General features: G+C 44.0%; 2 long non-coding RNA genes across 2 annotated transcripts; both read right to left on the reverse strand.

Annotated features, from left to right (window-relative positions):
- Positions 1-1496: 1496 nt before the first annotated feature.
- LOC133213378 (uncharacterized) lies at positions 1497-4870 on the reverse strand. Its single transcript, XR_009725797.1, has 3 exons — positions 2787-4870; positions 2193-2251; positions 1497-1668 (listed from the first exon to the last, which is right to left on the reverse strand). It is a non-coding gene; the product is annotated as an uncharacterized LOC133213378 (long non-coding RNA).
- Positions 4871-9870: 5000 nt separating this feature from the next.
- LOC133213380 (uncharacterized) lies at positions 9871-12789 on the reverse strand. Its single transcript, XR_009725798.1, has 3 exons — positions 12489-12789; positions 11315-11500; positions 9871-10127 (listed from the first exon to the last, which is right to left on the reverse strand). It is a non-coding gene; the product is annotated as an uncharacterized LOC133213380 (long non-coding RNA).
- Between the last annotated feature and the right edge of the window lie 231 nt (positions 12790-13020).

Raw genomic sequence — 13020 nt, forward strand, 5'->3', positions numbered from 1 at the left:
CTACAGGGCTCAGCCTGTCACACAAGTCTTTTGGGAGCTGGCAGCGTTTTGTTCAGGGACAGGGGCTGGGATTTTGCCAGCACTTGTTCTAAAACTCCTCTCGCTGTGCACTGCTAACACCAGCACAGCTTGGCAGGTGGAGAAGTGCCCGGAAAACAGCAAACTCTTGGAGTGTAGATTTTGTTAATTAGACCTTCTTCCCGCACACAGCCCTGGCCCTCCGTGCAGCTGCTGTGACAGAGCTGCAGTGACTGACCAAGTGTTGGATGTGTTCAGGAGGAGAATAGATAACAGCTGCCTGACTTCAAGACGTGTAAATGACAGCCCTCCAGAAGGACCTGCCTAATCCCAAAGCACGAAAGTCAATGGGGAAAAAGAAACCTTGTATGGCCTCACATGAATGTCTCAATCTTTGTGAAGGGTGACCCCAGCAGTTTCTGGGTCTTTTTCTAATTTTCCCACTGAACCACATTACTTTGGTTCAGGTTCCTGTAGCCTTGTCCTTAGCATAGAAATGTATGTTTTCCACTTGAGCCAATACTACTTGAAATTTTAATGAGGACAAAGCAATTGATGTTTGCACTGAGTCCATGGCCTGACAAGGGTTTATACTGGTCAGGGAATTGAAGAATAGTGTCTGGTGGGTAGGCAACACAGACTTTGCTGCAGTCAGCTTAGGCTACAGTCAGTTTAGGATCATGGTGCCACACTGGAGCTGCTTGGGCAAGCTGCTTTTCAAACACAGGGAGACCTCTTATTTCAAAGGCAATGCCCTTCTTGCCTTACTTGACATGAGGCTGCAGAGGAGGCAGGGTTTGTAATAGCTCCTCCATAGCTCTGTACAGAAACTGAAGCCTGGATGCAAACAGTAAAAACAAAACCCGAACTAACAGCCCTTCTGTCCAGACATGCAGAATATCTACAGGGAGTGAGGTGTTTTCAAAGGGCATTATTAGCTCATGCTGCCTGCTGCTGAGTTGAGCCTCTAAAACACCTCCTGAAGAAGGTGCCCATGGTCCTCATCAGTGGCAGGATGCTGTGGGTCAGGCCCTGCAGAGCAGTTCCCACAACGCTGCTTCCACTTTGACAAACAGTTGCATTCACTTCAGAGCAGTCACATCATTCCGCGACTGAAAAGTAGGATAAAAGCCAAAAAATGTCTCTCCCAAGCCCTCAATAAAACCAGTGACTTGTGCAATGCAGGCAAAGCTTTAACTTTGGGAACTTCAAGTCACCAAGCATCTGTTAATCAGCAACGCGCCAGTCCCGGGGGATTGAGGAGATGTTCAAAGGTTACCCTTCTCTCCTGCACATTACTCTGCTGAGCTCCATTACACACAACCAGAGGATGATTTTCTGTGTGGCAAAGGTTTTTGGATTCTCTGGGTATTATTTTAGCTGTGGAAATGCAGCTGCTGAATGCTGCTTTTCAGGTTAAACAAAACTTGCAGCCAACACTCATTCTCACACTATTAATGAAGATAATCTTGCCCTGCCATTGACTTTTTTCCAGAAATAGCAGGAAAGGGATTTTCAAATCGTTTCAGGTTTGCAAAATGTTATCTCACTCTAGCCCTTTAATCTCCTGATGCTGAAAGATGGATCTTTTTCTCTTATAGCTGGATGTACTTCTGTACTTCAGCAGGAAACCATGAAAGGGAATCAGGCCTAAGGAAAAAACAGTAATAAAGAATTTGCAGTGTTAACATTTACTCGGGCTTGTCTGGACTTTCTCAGCACTGAATTCCAACACGATTGACCAGACTGAACATTACAACATTACATTTCACGGAAGAGACAAACAAAATAACAAACTTTGCATACAAAGAAGGGCTGCCAGCCAAGGGAATGGACTGTGCTCTTCTTTATGGCAGTGGTGGACAGGACAAGAGGTTGGAGAGCTCAGGAGCAGCCAGGGACAGAGGTAGGTTGGATAGAGGAAAAGATTCTTGCAGTACCCCAGCACCAGTACATGAGTGCTGGGATATGCTGTGGGGTCCCACATGTTGGAGTTTTAAGAACATATTGAGCAAATATGTGTACAAGGCCAGGTTGGATGGGGCTTGGAGCAATCTGGTCTAATGGAAGGTGTCCCTGCCTGTGGCATGGGGTTGGAACTGGATGAATTTTAAGGTCCTTTCCAACCGAAACTAGTCTGGGATTCTATGAAATATGACAGGGCTGAAGCTGACCCTTCCCTGCAGAAAGATGGCCTGGAAAATCTCCTGGGGTCCCATTCACTTTCTGGCTTCTAGAAAAACAAGAGACAAACTGCAGAGCTACAGTAAAAGGCAGCACATTCCCTGAGCAACTCCTCCTTCTGCACTGCAGTGAAGGCTCAATTCATAGCCTGCTTTTTCATTTCCATGAATCTTAATTGTTCACATAATAATCGCAGAAGTATTTAATAATACAAAGCATATGGGCCAGATGTTCAACTGGTGTAAATCAATAGCACTTGGGAAGCTTCAGTGGTGCTGTGCTGGCGTAATCATTTGGAGATCTGGTGCTGCCTTTTTAAGGTGGCTCTCAGGATTTTAGTACCTTCTTATTGCTCCCACTAAAACCAAGTTCCAGAGCTTATTGCCCATGTACAAATAGCCATCCCCCACCAAATGCTCAGAATCTAAAATCAAAAACCCAAAGCTCAAACTAGATGGACTTAAAGTCACTTAGAAAACACGGATTTGTCCTCTGCTGGCTGTCATCACAATGTTTTATCATGGCCACATATTTTTCCACCTGACCTTGCCCTAACTCAGGCAGGGACAGACCTGAGCCCTCACTTGAGCAGATGTCCATACAATGCCTTGCCTTAGTCTCATCAGCCAGTGTGTGAGCTCTGCTTTATTTGCTTCCCACTGTAAAAAAAGCAAAAGCAAAAGCTTTTAATTCACTTCCTCCTGGGAGTTTCTATGATGCTCATTGATCCACTCCACAAGTACTTTGCAAACACTAATGGATCTACTGAAACTCTCCACTAATCTCCTCGGAAACTTGGCACCAAACTGCTCACTTCTGATGGTTTCTCCTTTTACAGTTGTTTTTCTTTGCTACCTGTTTCAGAGTCACTCCAGGGCTCATTAATTGTTCATCCTTTGTCCCTTGAAAATATTCCTTTTAATCTTTCCAGTAACATGTTGGATACTGATGTGAAGTAGACTTCAATTTGCAGTCTTTCACACCTGCAAAGATACTATTTGAACTGAGTGTGGTGTTACCAGTTGCACATGGGTATATGTAATTGAACTGAAAAGCTTTGCAAGACATGTATTCATTGGACTTCTGATCTCATTTGTTAGAGAGCCTTAGGGAACGGGCAATTTCAGCTCCTCAATTTATGACAACTGGTCATAGTTACTTAAATGGAATAAAATAAATCCTGCGGCTTGTGTCCCTTCTGGAAACCAGGTTGACAATTGTGCCCAGAAGAGAATTAAATTGCTCAGTGACAGTACTGTATCAAGTCAAATACATATATATATATATATCAGAAAGTCAAGGTAAAGTTTCTTTTGTGGAGGCTCCCAGGTTAATATTCGTTCTGCTAATGTGACTCCCTGGTTGAGATTCTTGCAGATTTCAATTGTACAGAGGCTACGCAGATAAGGTTGTCTGCTGTAGTTGAAAATAACCTACCCATCTTACCCTTGTGCTCATTATATCTGGGCCTAAGCTTTGACCTACTCCATTTCCATAACTAGGGCTAGATTTTCAACTGGCATTAACAGTTGGGTTTTCAAAAGCCCTGCAGACCAGCATGGCTGGGCTCTTCTGGCAGCACAGTGCATGGAGGAGGAATTTCACTGGCCATTTGACCTCAACCATAAACCCTCAGAATGCTGGTCCTGAGGCCTGATTAGTAAAACTCCTTTCTTTTACTCCACATAACAAATGATTTATGATGTTTTTTCCATCCCTTGGGTAGAAATTGCAATACCTGGAAATCACAGTAACAGCTTTGAGACTCAATCAACTCGTGTTAAAGTTGAAGTCCGTACTGCCCATGGTTCTCTGTGGACCACAAACTCAATTTAACACCCAGTGTGGGAAAGACTGAGGAACTTTGCACACACATGGGATACTGCAGCAAGAACTCCAGCTGAGGAGCCCTCTGGACAGGGAAGCATTTTTCTCCTAGCGATACTGTCTATCTGGGCTGGCACTTGCCCCTCTGAGGCAGCTCTGTGCATCACTTGCACAAGAGTAGAAGACGGCCTAAAATACTTACAAGTTCACTGTCTTGCACCCCCAGGGCACAGATACCTTCACTGCACAGCCAAAACCTTCCAGAAATGATTGTGATTTATCGCAGTAGGCCTGAGCCATAGCTAGAAATGGCTTAACCTCCAAAGGCTGTGATCTTTTCTGACCTTTAAGGAGGTTACCTGCAGAGAAGGTCTGTTTGCCATTCCTGCCAGTCAGTGCCTGTTCCCCCCTAAACAACAAAGTGACATCTCTGCTCTGAGCCGGCACATTACCAAAGGTGCTTAACCTTCTCTTCCCCTAAATGGACAAAGTTGTTTAAGTAGACCTGCAGAACTTGGCCTCAAAGGTGGCCAGGTCCTTTTGCCTTGTAGTCCTGCCCTTTTTCTGCTCACTTGTTCTCCTCATGCAAGCGCCTCATTCCCACCTACAGTGTTCAGTGAGAGATGTGCCAAGTGACCTCTTGGAGGGCTGAGAAGTCCTGGTTGTCAGACAGCAGTTACCAGAGCTATTAACGTGCTGCTCTGTGAGGACACTAGTGTGGATTTATGAGATTATCTTAAATCCAAGCTGCACATTTCTTAATTATCAGTATTCTTTTCCTGTACAAGAAGAATTTGCATAATTTCCCAGCAGCAGCAAACAGCAAAATCAAAACAATAAATCAGAAGACGCGCCAATTCATCATGGCACTGTGTACACAGTTGCTGGCATTGTTCCTTTTCCTTGCATATCTAATTCAGACACCAAGGAGGAGCAGATCCTCAATTTAGCTGCCACAGAACCACACTAACTCGTCCTAGCTACAAAGCTGGCCCTGCATTTTCATGTTTATTCCACGAGTTTTTCATGGAGCCCAGATAGTTTTGGCAAAGAATGCCAGTTCAGACAGTGAGCCTGCAAATATTTAAGCACTGAATACTGCTGCTGTTACAGGCAGTGTTACAGGCACCAGTGAGCCCGCTCACAGCAGTGAGGGGAGCCAGGGGATACAGCATTTTTGAAGCTAAGGCCTTACAGAGCAAGTATATTCACCATTTGTTTTTTAATAATACTGGGAATGCGCAGCACAGGCAGCACATTCCTCATGCACAAGCAAGGGAGAGGTGCAAGCAGCAGGCTCCTAAGGGTAACAGTAAGTAAAACAGACAATAGCATTTGTACAGGGACTCAACTGCCTTCATCTTGGTTTTGACCCTCCAGCACACTTGTGCTACAGCACCGTGGGGCTGCACACACATCCTGTGCTGTCCTCAACCACCAGCATCTGATGGTGACTTCTGTGAATGGGAATTAGGAACCCAGACCACTGAAGTGCTTGAATCCAGCATCACTTCATCACTGCCCTCTAAATGACAATGACTTTAACCCAATTTTTATCACTTCAGACGGTCCAGCTGCCCACGTGAAAACTAAGTGTGTGCTTTGACCCTGTCTTGTCTCCATTTGTGAACGGCTCAAATACTTGCCATCCTGGCACCATATAACTCAAAATGCCATTGCCCCAGTGATGAATTTTGAAGGGAGACCATTCTCACGCTGTACTACATCAGGGGAATGACAGGTCCTTGTGGTGTTCATCAGCAGGAAGATGACACTCTGCTTTTTGTTTTAAGAGCTCCAAGATATATCATGGAAAGCGCTGTCTGATTCCAGGAACCTGGAGGCAGGCACAAGGTGTTATTGCAAGAATAAACCAGAAAAACTAGGGCAGATTTTGAATCTGACCACCCCACAACAATAGCAACACAAAGCAGGTTACAGACATATCTTCATAGGGTGGGTAGGTAGGGATGTTTCCTTCTCACTTCATCAGCTCAGCCCAAAAGTGTGTTCCTAAAGCTACTGCTTCAGGTTTTACCTTTTGCTTAATTTATACCATATGCTTCAATCCCGTGGACCTTCAGTGGATTTGTATGTGTTTAAATGTAAGTGCATGCTTTGTTGCCATGCTACTTGGGGACAATAATCTGGATTTTATAATGCTGAGTTTAGCTCTGTATATTCAGAAGAAGAAAAGGAGAATAGGGAAAGAATTCAGCAAAGACCAGCAAGGATTTGTGAAGGAAGAACACAATTTCCCACTCACCCTGAAAGGCAGATTTCCCACTTCTGAGCAGCACGACAAGCAGAGCAAGCATGGCAGGTTTATAATCTATCCAAGTGAAATGAGAATCCCAGCCAGAGCTGGAAGTCCTCATTCCTAATTCCATCATTTAACTCAGGCTCCATCTCCATAGATTTAAAGCCTGACACAGGCTCCTGGGCTATGCTATATAAAATCTGATTGTTACCTTCAATGGGTTGCAATAAATTAAATTAACTATCAGCAATAAGTTCACAGGCAACACTATCTTTTCTTCAGTATACTTCCTTAAAACATAGCAGCAGCATCAAATGTAACTAGATCTAATTTCATGCCGAAAAGTCTGTGAATATTCATTTTAAAATAGTCACCAAGAGCCTAATTTTAATTTGTGTGCTGTTTCTGCTAATACCAATGCCTACTTAAAGTGCCCATTAAAAAGCCTTAAGAATATTAACAGGGAATTCTTACAGAAATGCACTAGAGTTTTATGTTTTGAATTACCATTACAGGCTTTTTGGTTTAACTCTCGTTAAACTGATTTCATTATTAACAAGAAAATGTGCAAATTAAAACAAGCCCATTAAAATCTTAAAATTCCATGCTAAAAAGATTAGGGATATTTGAGTTATTTTTATTCTGAAGGAAGAAATGTAATAGAAAGTGATAGGGAGTAAAAACCAATACTTAGAAACACACAAGACCAACAGTGGTTAGACAGTGGTGAGAAGTTTCTGATGTACTGCAGAACAACCTGGTTTATCCACCCCTGGAATTCTGTGTCCAGGTTTGGTCACTGCCATGCAAAAGAGATGTGGACAGGCTGGAGAGGGTCCAGAGAAGGGCCACAAGGATGATCCAAGGACTGAGAAGCCACATGAGGAAAGGCTGAGAGAGCTGTGTTTGTTCACGCTTGGGAAAATAAGGCTCGGGGAGACCTTGTCACCATGTTCTGGTATTTTAAGGGTGGCTACAAGGAAGATGGAGACTTCCTTTTTGCAAGGAGCCACATGGAAAAGACAAGCAGTGCTGGGCACATTATCCCTGGGGAGATTCTGGCTGGACTCAAGAGGAAAATATTCCACAATATGAACAATCAGCCATGGGAATAATCTGCCCAGGGAAATGAAGGATTCCCTAAAAGAAATTAAACTGCCCAACAGCCTGTCAGAAGTCAAGCTCACTGCACAACCTTGGCCCAGGCCTTTGGAAGGATGTCCACTGCTACATCAGTAAACTCTACATACTTACACATACATATTTATATGGTGAAGTTCACTCTGAGGCTTAAGGGACAGCTAAAGGACTTCACAAAGAAGTGAGGCACTGCAAAATACACTTCTACTTCAGTTGCTTTCAGAGGCTTTGGCTCCCACCTGCTGTATTGATCCCCTCAGCTTCTAAATAACTCTCAATTCAATATGGTTATCAATGGAAGTCTGCTACTGTAATAAATCACATGAATATTTACACTACCTTGTGTAAAATACATCTTCTGGCCTATCAGGTGCTTTATATCCCTGTTCCCTGTCTAGTTACTTCTGCCTTTCTCTTTACCTGTGGCTGGAGGGATGGGGGAAGGTAGTGACCCTTCCCTCAGCTCCAGCCAGCCGCAGTGGTAAAACTCTCTTCTGTCAAGCTGCCAGATCTTTTGCGTTAATCCTGAAAATTACAATTAATGAGTGCTAAGAGGATCTTTCCACCTTTGTATATGGCTCTATTCAGTTGTAATGATCCCTGCTGCTCTGCCAGCATCTGAAGCTTCTTATGGTCACGGCTTATGGCTCTGGGGCTGGGCAATGCACTCTGCAAAAAACATGTGGCTGGTGGCAGTGGGGCTTCTGCCTTTGTTTGCTTCATGTCCTGGTGTCAAGGGTGGTCTACACAAAAGATGGGAGACATCCGAGTTAATAAAAGCCCACAACCACCAGAGCATGAGATGTTACTGTAGCTTCAGAGACTCAGCACCCTGAGGACTACCAAAAACGTAAAAAGATGGTATTTTTAGTTATTAAGAACCAGAATTGGGAATCTCATTAACATGCAAATACATTATCCCTAAGTGTGAATGAGGGATCTCAATCACATGTGGATCAACCAATCCCCTGACTGTGCACAGTGAAATACTCTTTAAGATCTGAGGAGAGATCTACTTATGATTTTAAGTACAGACTGGTTGCCATGCTCTCATCACCTCCACTTGAGATGCTGAACACTTCCAGGAAGGGTTTCTCTTTAACCTTCAATAAGCAGTAACTAACTTATCTCGCCACTGGCAATCACTGGCTGCAGTTGATTTACTACTCAGATAGAAACTGAAGTATCTCCATTGTGCTCCTACTTTCACAAACCTCTTCATTGACATTTCCTCTTCAGGACGATTTATCTGACCCAATTCATTTTTTCCCTTGTGTATGTTCACTTGACTCAAGTCTGAGTTTATACAAGCCACTTCAAGATGAACAGAGCATTTCCACTTTTTCACTCCCAGAAATAACGCTGCAGGAATCACTAGAATTACACTGGGGGAAAAAAAGCAACAGATGTCACAGGAGAACAATGGTTTATTTCTTTATTTCCTTAGAGAGGAAATGTTAGACAACTAACTGCTTCCCTGACTTGGTAATTTTCACTGTTTTTAGTAGAATTATTTCCCATTTGGAGTAGTAACGATTTTAACTTGCAATGCCTACGTTTAATCTATAAATTCAGCTTGTAGCAGCTCTATGAGGTTAAGCACTTTCCCTCTCACTTTAAAAAGCTCTTGAAAATCAGAGGATGCAAATACAATCCGAAGATTGGAGTAGCTCAAGCATCTACCACCCTGAGCAGCACCTTGCTGGAGAGATCTGTCTATATAGGTGGGTACCTATGGGTGGATGGATACCTGAGTGGGACAAGGTTAACTGGATTAGCTAGGCAATCAGCAATAAAGAGCTGGTCAGGAGTGCACATCCTCATACTATGCATTCCCCACAATTTCAAGCACTTAATGGACTTCTAATCTCAGCTGGGGACTAGAGCTGCTGCTGGCACATGAAACTCTAACAATTTCAGAGCAAAAGGAGACATTTCACAGTAGTTATTGCTGACATTAGAAATGTCAGCTATGTCTATATACCACATCCAGTGCTGCACACACACACGTTTTAGCTCTGCTACCAGAAGTGCTGGTCCAGCATTTGGGCAGAGTGTGAAAGCTCTCAGCTGTGCTGTACTGGTTCATCCCCACTAGTTTGGCTATGTCACACTGTTACGTGCTGTGTGACACTCACAGACCTACCTAGTCCTGTTAATTCTCAAATGCTGTACAAGTAATTGAGGCTTTGGTAGAAAGTGAAAGAAATTAAAAACATTCTGTGTGAGGCCAGTGAGCTGGGCTGGTCTGAAACTTAAAAATAACACCATTAGAGCTCCCAGCTTACCTGAAACAGAGCTTTTTGATAGCATTTGGCACCAGTGTGTGTCCATTAGTGAAGCCATCTGCTGGGGTCATGAATGCATGCTAGGAAAGCTGAATGATTATAGAGCAGTACTCTAAGAGGTTTGATTTGCAGAGACTCAAGTACTATGTGGGATGGCAAGCAAATAAAAGATGTTGGATTTGGCAAGAAGCAGGAAAGAGCAGCAGTATCTTACACATACAAAGATAGTAGAGCTTGCCTCAAAGAAACCCTGTCATTATAAAATGAGTTTTGTGCAACTTACTATGAATCAGTGATTCAGCCCTTCTTGGGTAGAGATCACAGGAGTGCAGTGACTTTCCTGAGCACTGAAGTCCAGAGGAGAGCAGGAGGTAGTGGAGAACAGAGTGTCCATCTGAAACCACTGGGTCCTGGGGAAGTGAGACAGAATCTGGCCAGTGGCTCTTGAATACAAGAGCACCATAGCAATGGAATCCAGTGTAATCACAAGTTAGGTGATGGATTTAACATATCCTTTGATTTAAGAGGCCCTCTCAATACAGAGCATCAATGCGCCTAGTGTTTCCAAAGGGAAATAGAGCTGACTGTCAAACTACCAGCTTTCTCTAGCTCCTGGCACTAGTTATTTGGGTTGTGGGTAATTCTCCCCCTGAGAGGGCAAAATTGACTCCTTCCTGTGAGCACACTGAAAAGGTGTTTGTGGATGGAGGTGATGCGGTGATAGTGGTGCTAATAAAATCAGCAGAGAAACAGCATTTAGCAGCTGGGAGGGAAAGAAGCATTTTTTCAGGAACATACAGGCTCCTGCTTTGATGTTGCATTCAAGCCAAAGCAAGGGCATGTTTTAAATTCCCAATAATTCGAGTTTCTTTTTAAGTTCCCAAGCCTGGCTGAGCTCTTAAAGACAAGAGATCTTGCTCCTGGGGTTGGCTTTCTGAGGCAATTGCAGCTCTGCTCAGAATACTATTTAAATACCAATTATTGTAATTCTCGGCAGAAATATTACAGGCATTCAGATTTTTTTCTTAACAGCCAAAGGGAGACATTTCCAGCATCCATCAAACCTCTTTTATTTTAATCCACATTAAAATCTCTTTCCAGAAGGACTGGGCAATGGAGTCTCATTCATCATTACAGTTTAAAGATTTGTCATGGCTGCCCTGTGCCAAGCCAACCTGTCTAGAGTAACCTTTGGGGGGCAGGAGGGATGGCTGGAGAGAGCAAAGTATATGGAAGCTAACAAGTAATGGAGAGCAGATAGGTGGGAAACTGTAGAAGCAATATCCCATGCTTTTCTGCAAGAGGCGAATTCTTTATCTCCCACATTGTGGGAAACACACCCAAATCTTCCTCTGATTTTATTATGGAAGCATATAATAGAATAATTTTATTATGGAAGCATATAATAAAAGCACGGGGCACAGTTTGGGACTTGGCTGGCAACCAGCGGACAGTGGCATCAGTGAAGAACTGCCATGATGGTGGAGTCTCTCTTGCCTATGATCCCTTATCACCCTTGCTCACCCTTCCTGTGAGGCCCTGGCAGGCAGTTCTCTTGCTTACCCTGATTAGGAGGGAAAATAGGGTTATTTGGTACCTTGTCTGCTGTTCAGGCACAGGTGCTCCGTAGCCTTCAGGAGGTGAATGTGTCTCCTGCTGTCAAGAGTCATCATGCTCCATGAAGATACTGCTCCAAAGCTGTCATTTTTATCTCCTTCAATGGTTGCCATCAAAGCAGGGCTATTGCGATGAAAGTCCTGGCACAAACACTGGGTGAGGGATTCTGCAATGAAAGTTTTAATTGTTATTAACAACCAGCACAATGAAGAACTGAAAAATAGGTGTTAGATAAGAGCTGCTGTATTGTACAAAGAGAGATCAGGGTAATGGTGAGGTCCCAGAGGATCCCTGCAGAGGGAAATCCGCACGGTGATCAACCCGGAGGGGTGCCTGCTGTGTCAGAAACAGGGAGCACACAAACAAATGTGAGGGGCTGGCACCTCCTGAGGACCACAGTGACATCCTCCCATGACATGGGGGGTGAATGTTCACAGGCATGGCAGGAGCTTCAACTCTGCAAGGACAGAAAAGACCTAGACACAGGGGCAACAGCAATGGAGGGAAGGCAGGGAACATAAATCCCTTGCTCATGCAACAGCTTGATATTTTAACTCTATGGAGCAGACAAAACTGGTGGATGCTACTCCTGTTCCTGCCCAAACCCCCACCAGCAACCCCTAACCCTACTCCCACCACCAAAGCCTGTGCCCCCAGCCACTTCTCAAGATAAGCAGAATCTATAGCTCGAGTTAAGCTAAAAGCAGCCTCTTCCTTCCTCTTCTTTCTTCAGCTGCACCCATTGTAAACCGAGCACAGCTGCGGTTCTGGCCCTCAGACTGTATAGGAGCTATAGCAAAGTGTTTAATGTATTCTTAGCTTTTAAAATACTATTCATCAGCTGCAATCAAAGAAGAGAGCCAGCATCATGTTGCCAGCCAAATTAATCACAGCTCCCCCATTCCCCCCTCCACACACACACAGTCACGTTGTGTGCATCAGTGGTGGTCTCGAGACCACAGTTTAGCAGACACTGGAAAAGGCCAAGGTGGTAAATGCAAATCCTGGCTGCTCTTAATCATTTTCGTAATGACCATGTCATCAATCACAGGCCTTCTCAAGTGCTCAGCAACCACAGCCCAAGGGTATATTTCTCAAAGAATGCAATTCAAGCGAGGTCTCTCAAAAGCTGGGTCACCATTCTTCCCACTCACACGGGAGGAGGCTTTCTTCTGTTTGGCACAGGCAGTGCACGTAAGCTCAGCATCTCCCTCAAAAGCCTGTCTGCAATGAGGAAAGTCAATGAAATTTATGCAACTGAAAATTTCACTGACCTTTAGAAGAAAACAAGCTAAAGAAAAACAAAACACATCAATAGAACAGATTGGGAAAAACACAGCGTTTCTGCCATTTCTCTACTCTTGTTCTTTTTCACTGGGGACATGGTCAAAACACTTCAAATACTCAGGCTTTCAAACTTCCTAAATATGCTGGAACACTGAGAACTAATGAGAATTTTAGTGGCTACAGATTTCCCCCTCAGATCTCTAAAGGACTTGAGACCTTCTGGCTATAGAGACATAACATGGAGTTCCTCATGTGAAACAAGCCACACAAGTGGTAAACATCCCAAATTCCCAGAAATGGTACAAAATGAGCCACACACACGTCACCGGACCCGATCATCTCCCACCTGAGCAGCTGCGAATGGCATTTGCATCGTGCCCTGTTGTAAAGCAGATTGTG

This window comes from Neopsephotus bourkii, unplaced genomic scaffold (assembly GCF_033783945.1).
Source record: "Neopsephotus bourkii isolate Nb327-2 ecotype Australia unplaced genomic scaffold, CSIRO-AGI_Nbou_v1 NB_804, whole genome shotgun sequence".
Lineage (NCBI taxonomy): Eukaryota > Metazoa > Chordata > Aves > Psittaciformes > Psittacidae > Neopsephotus > Neopsephotus bourkii.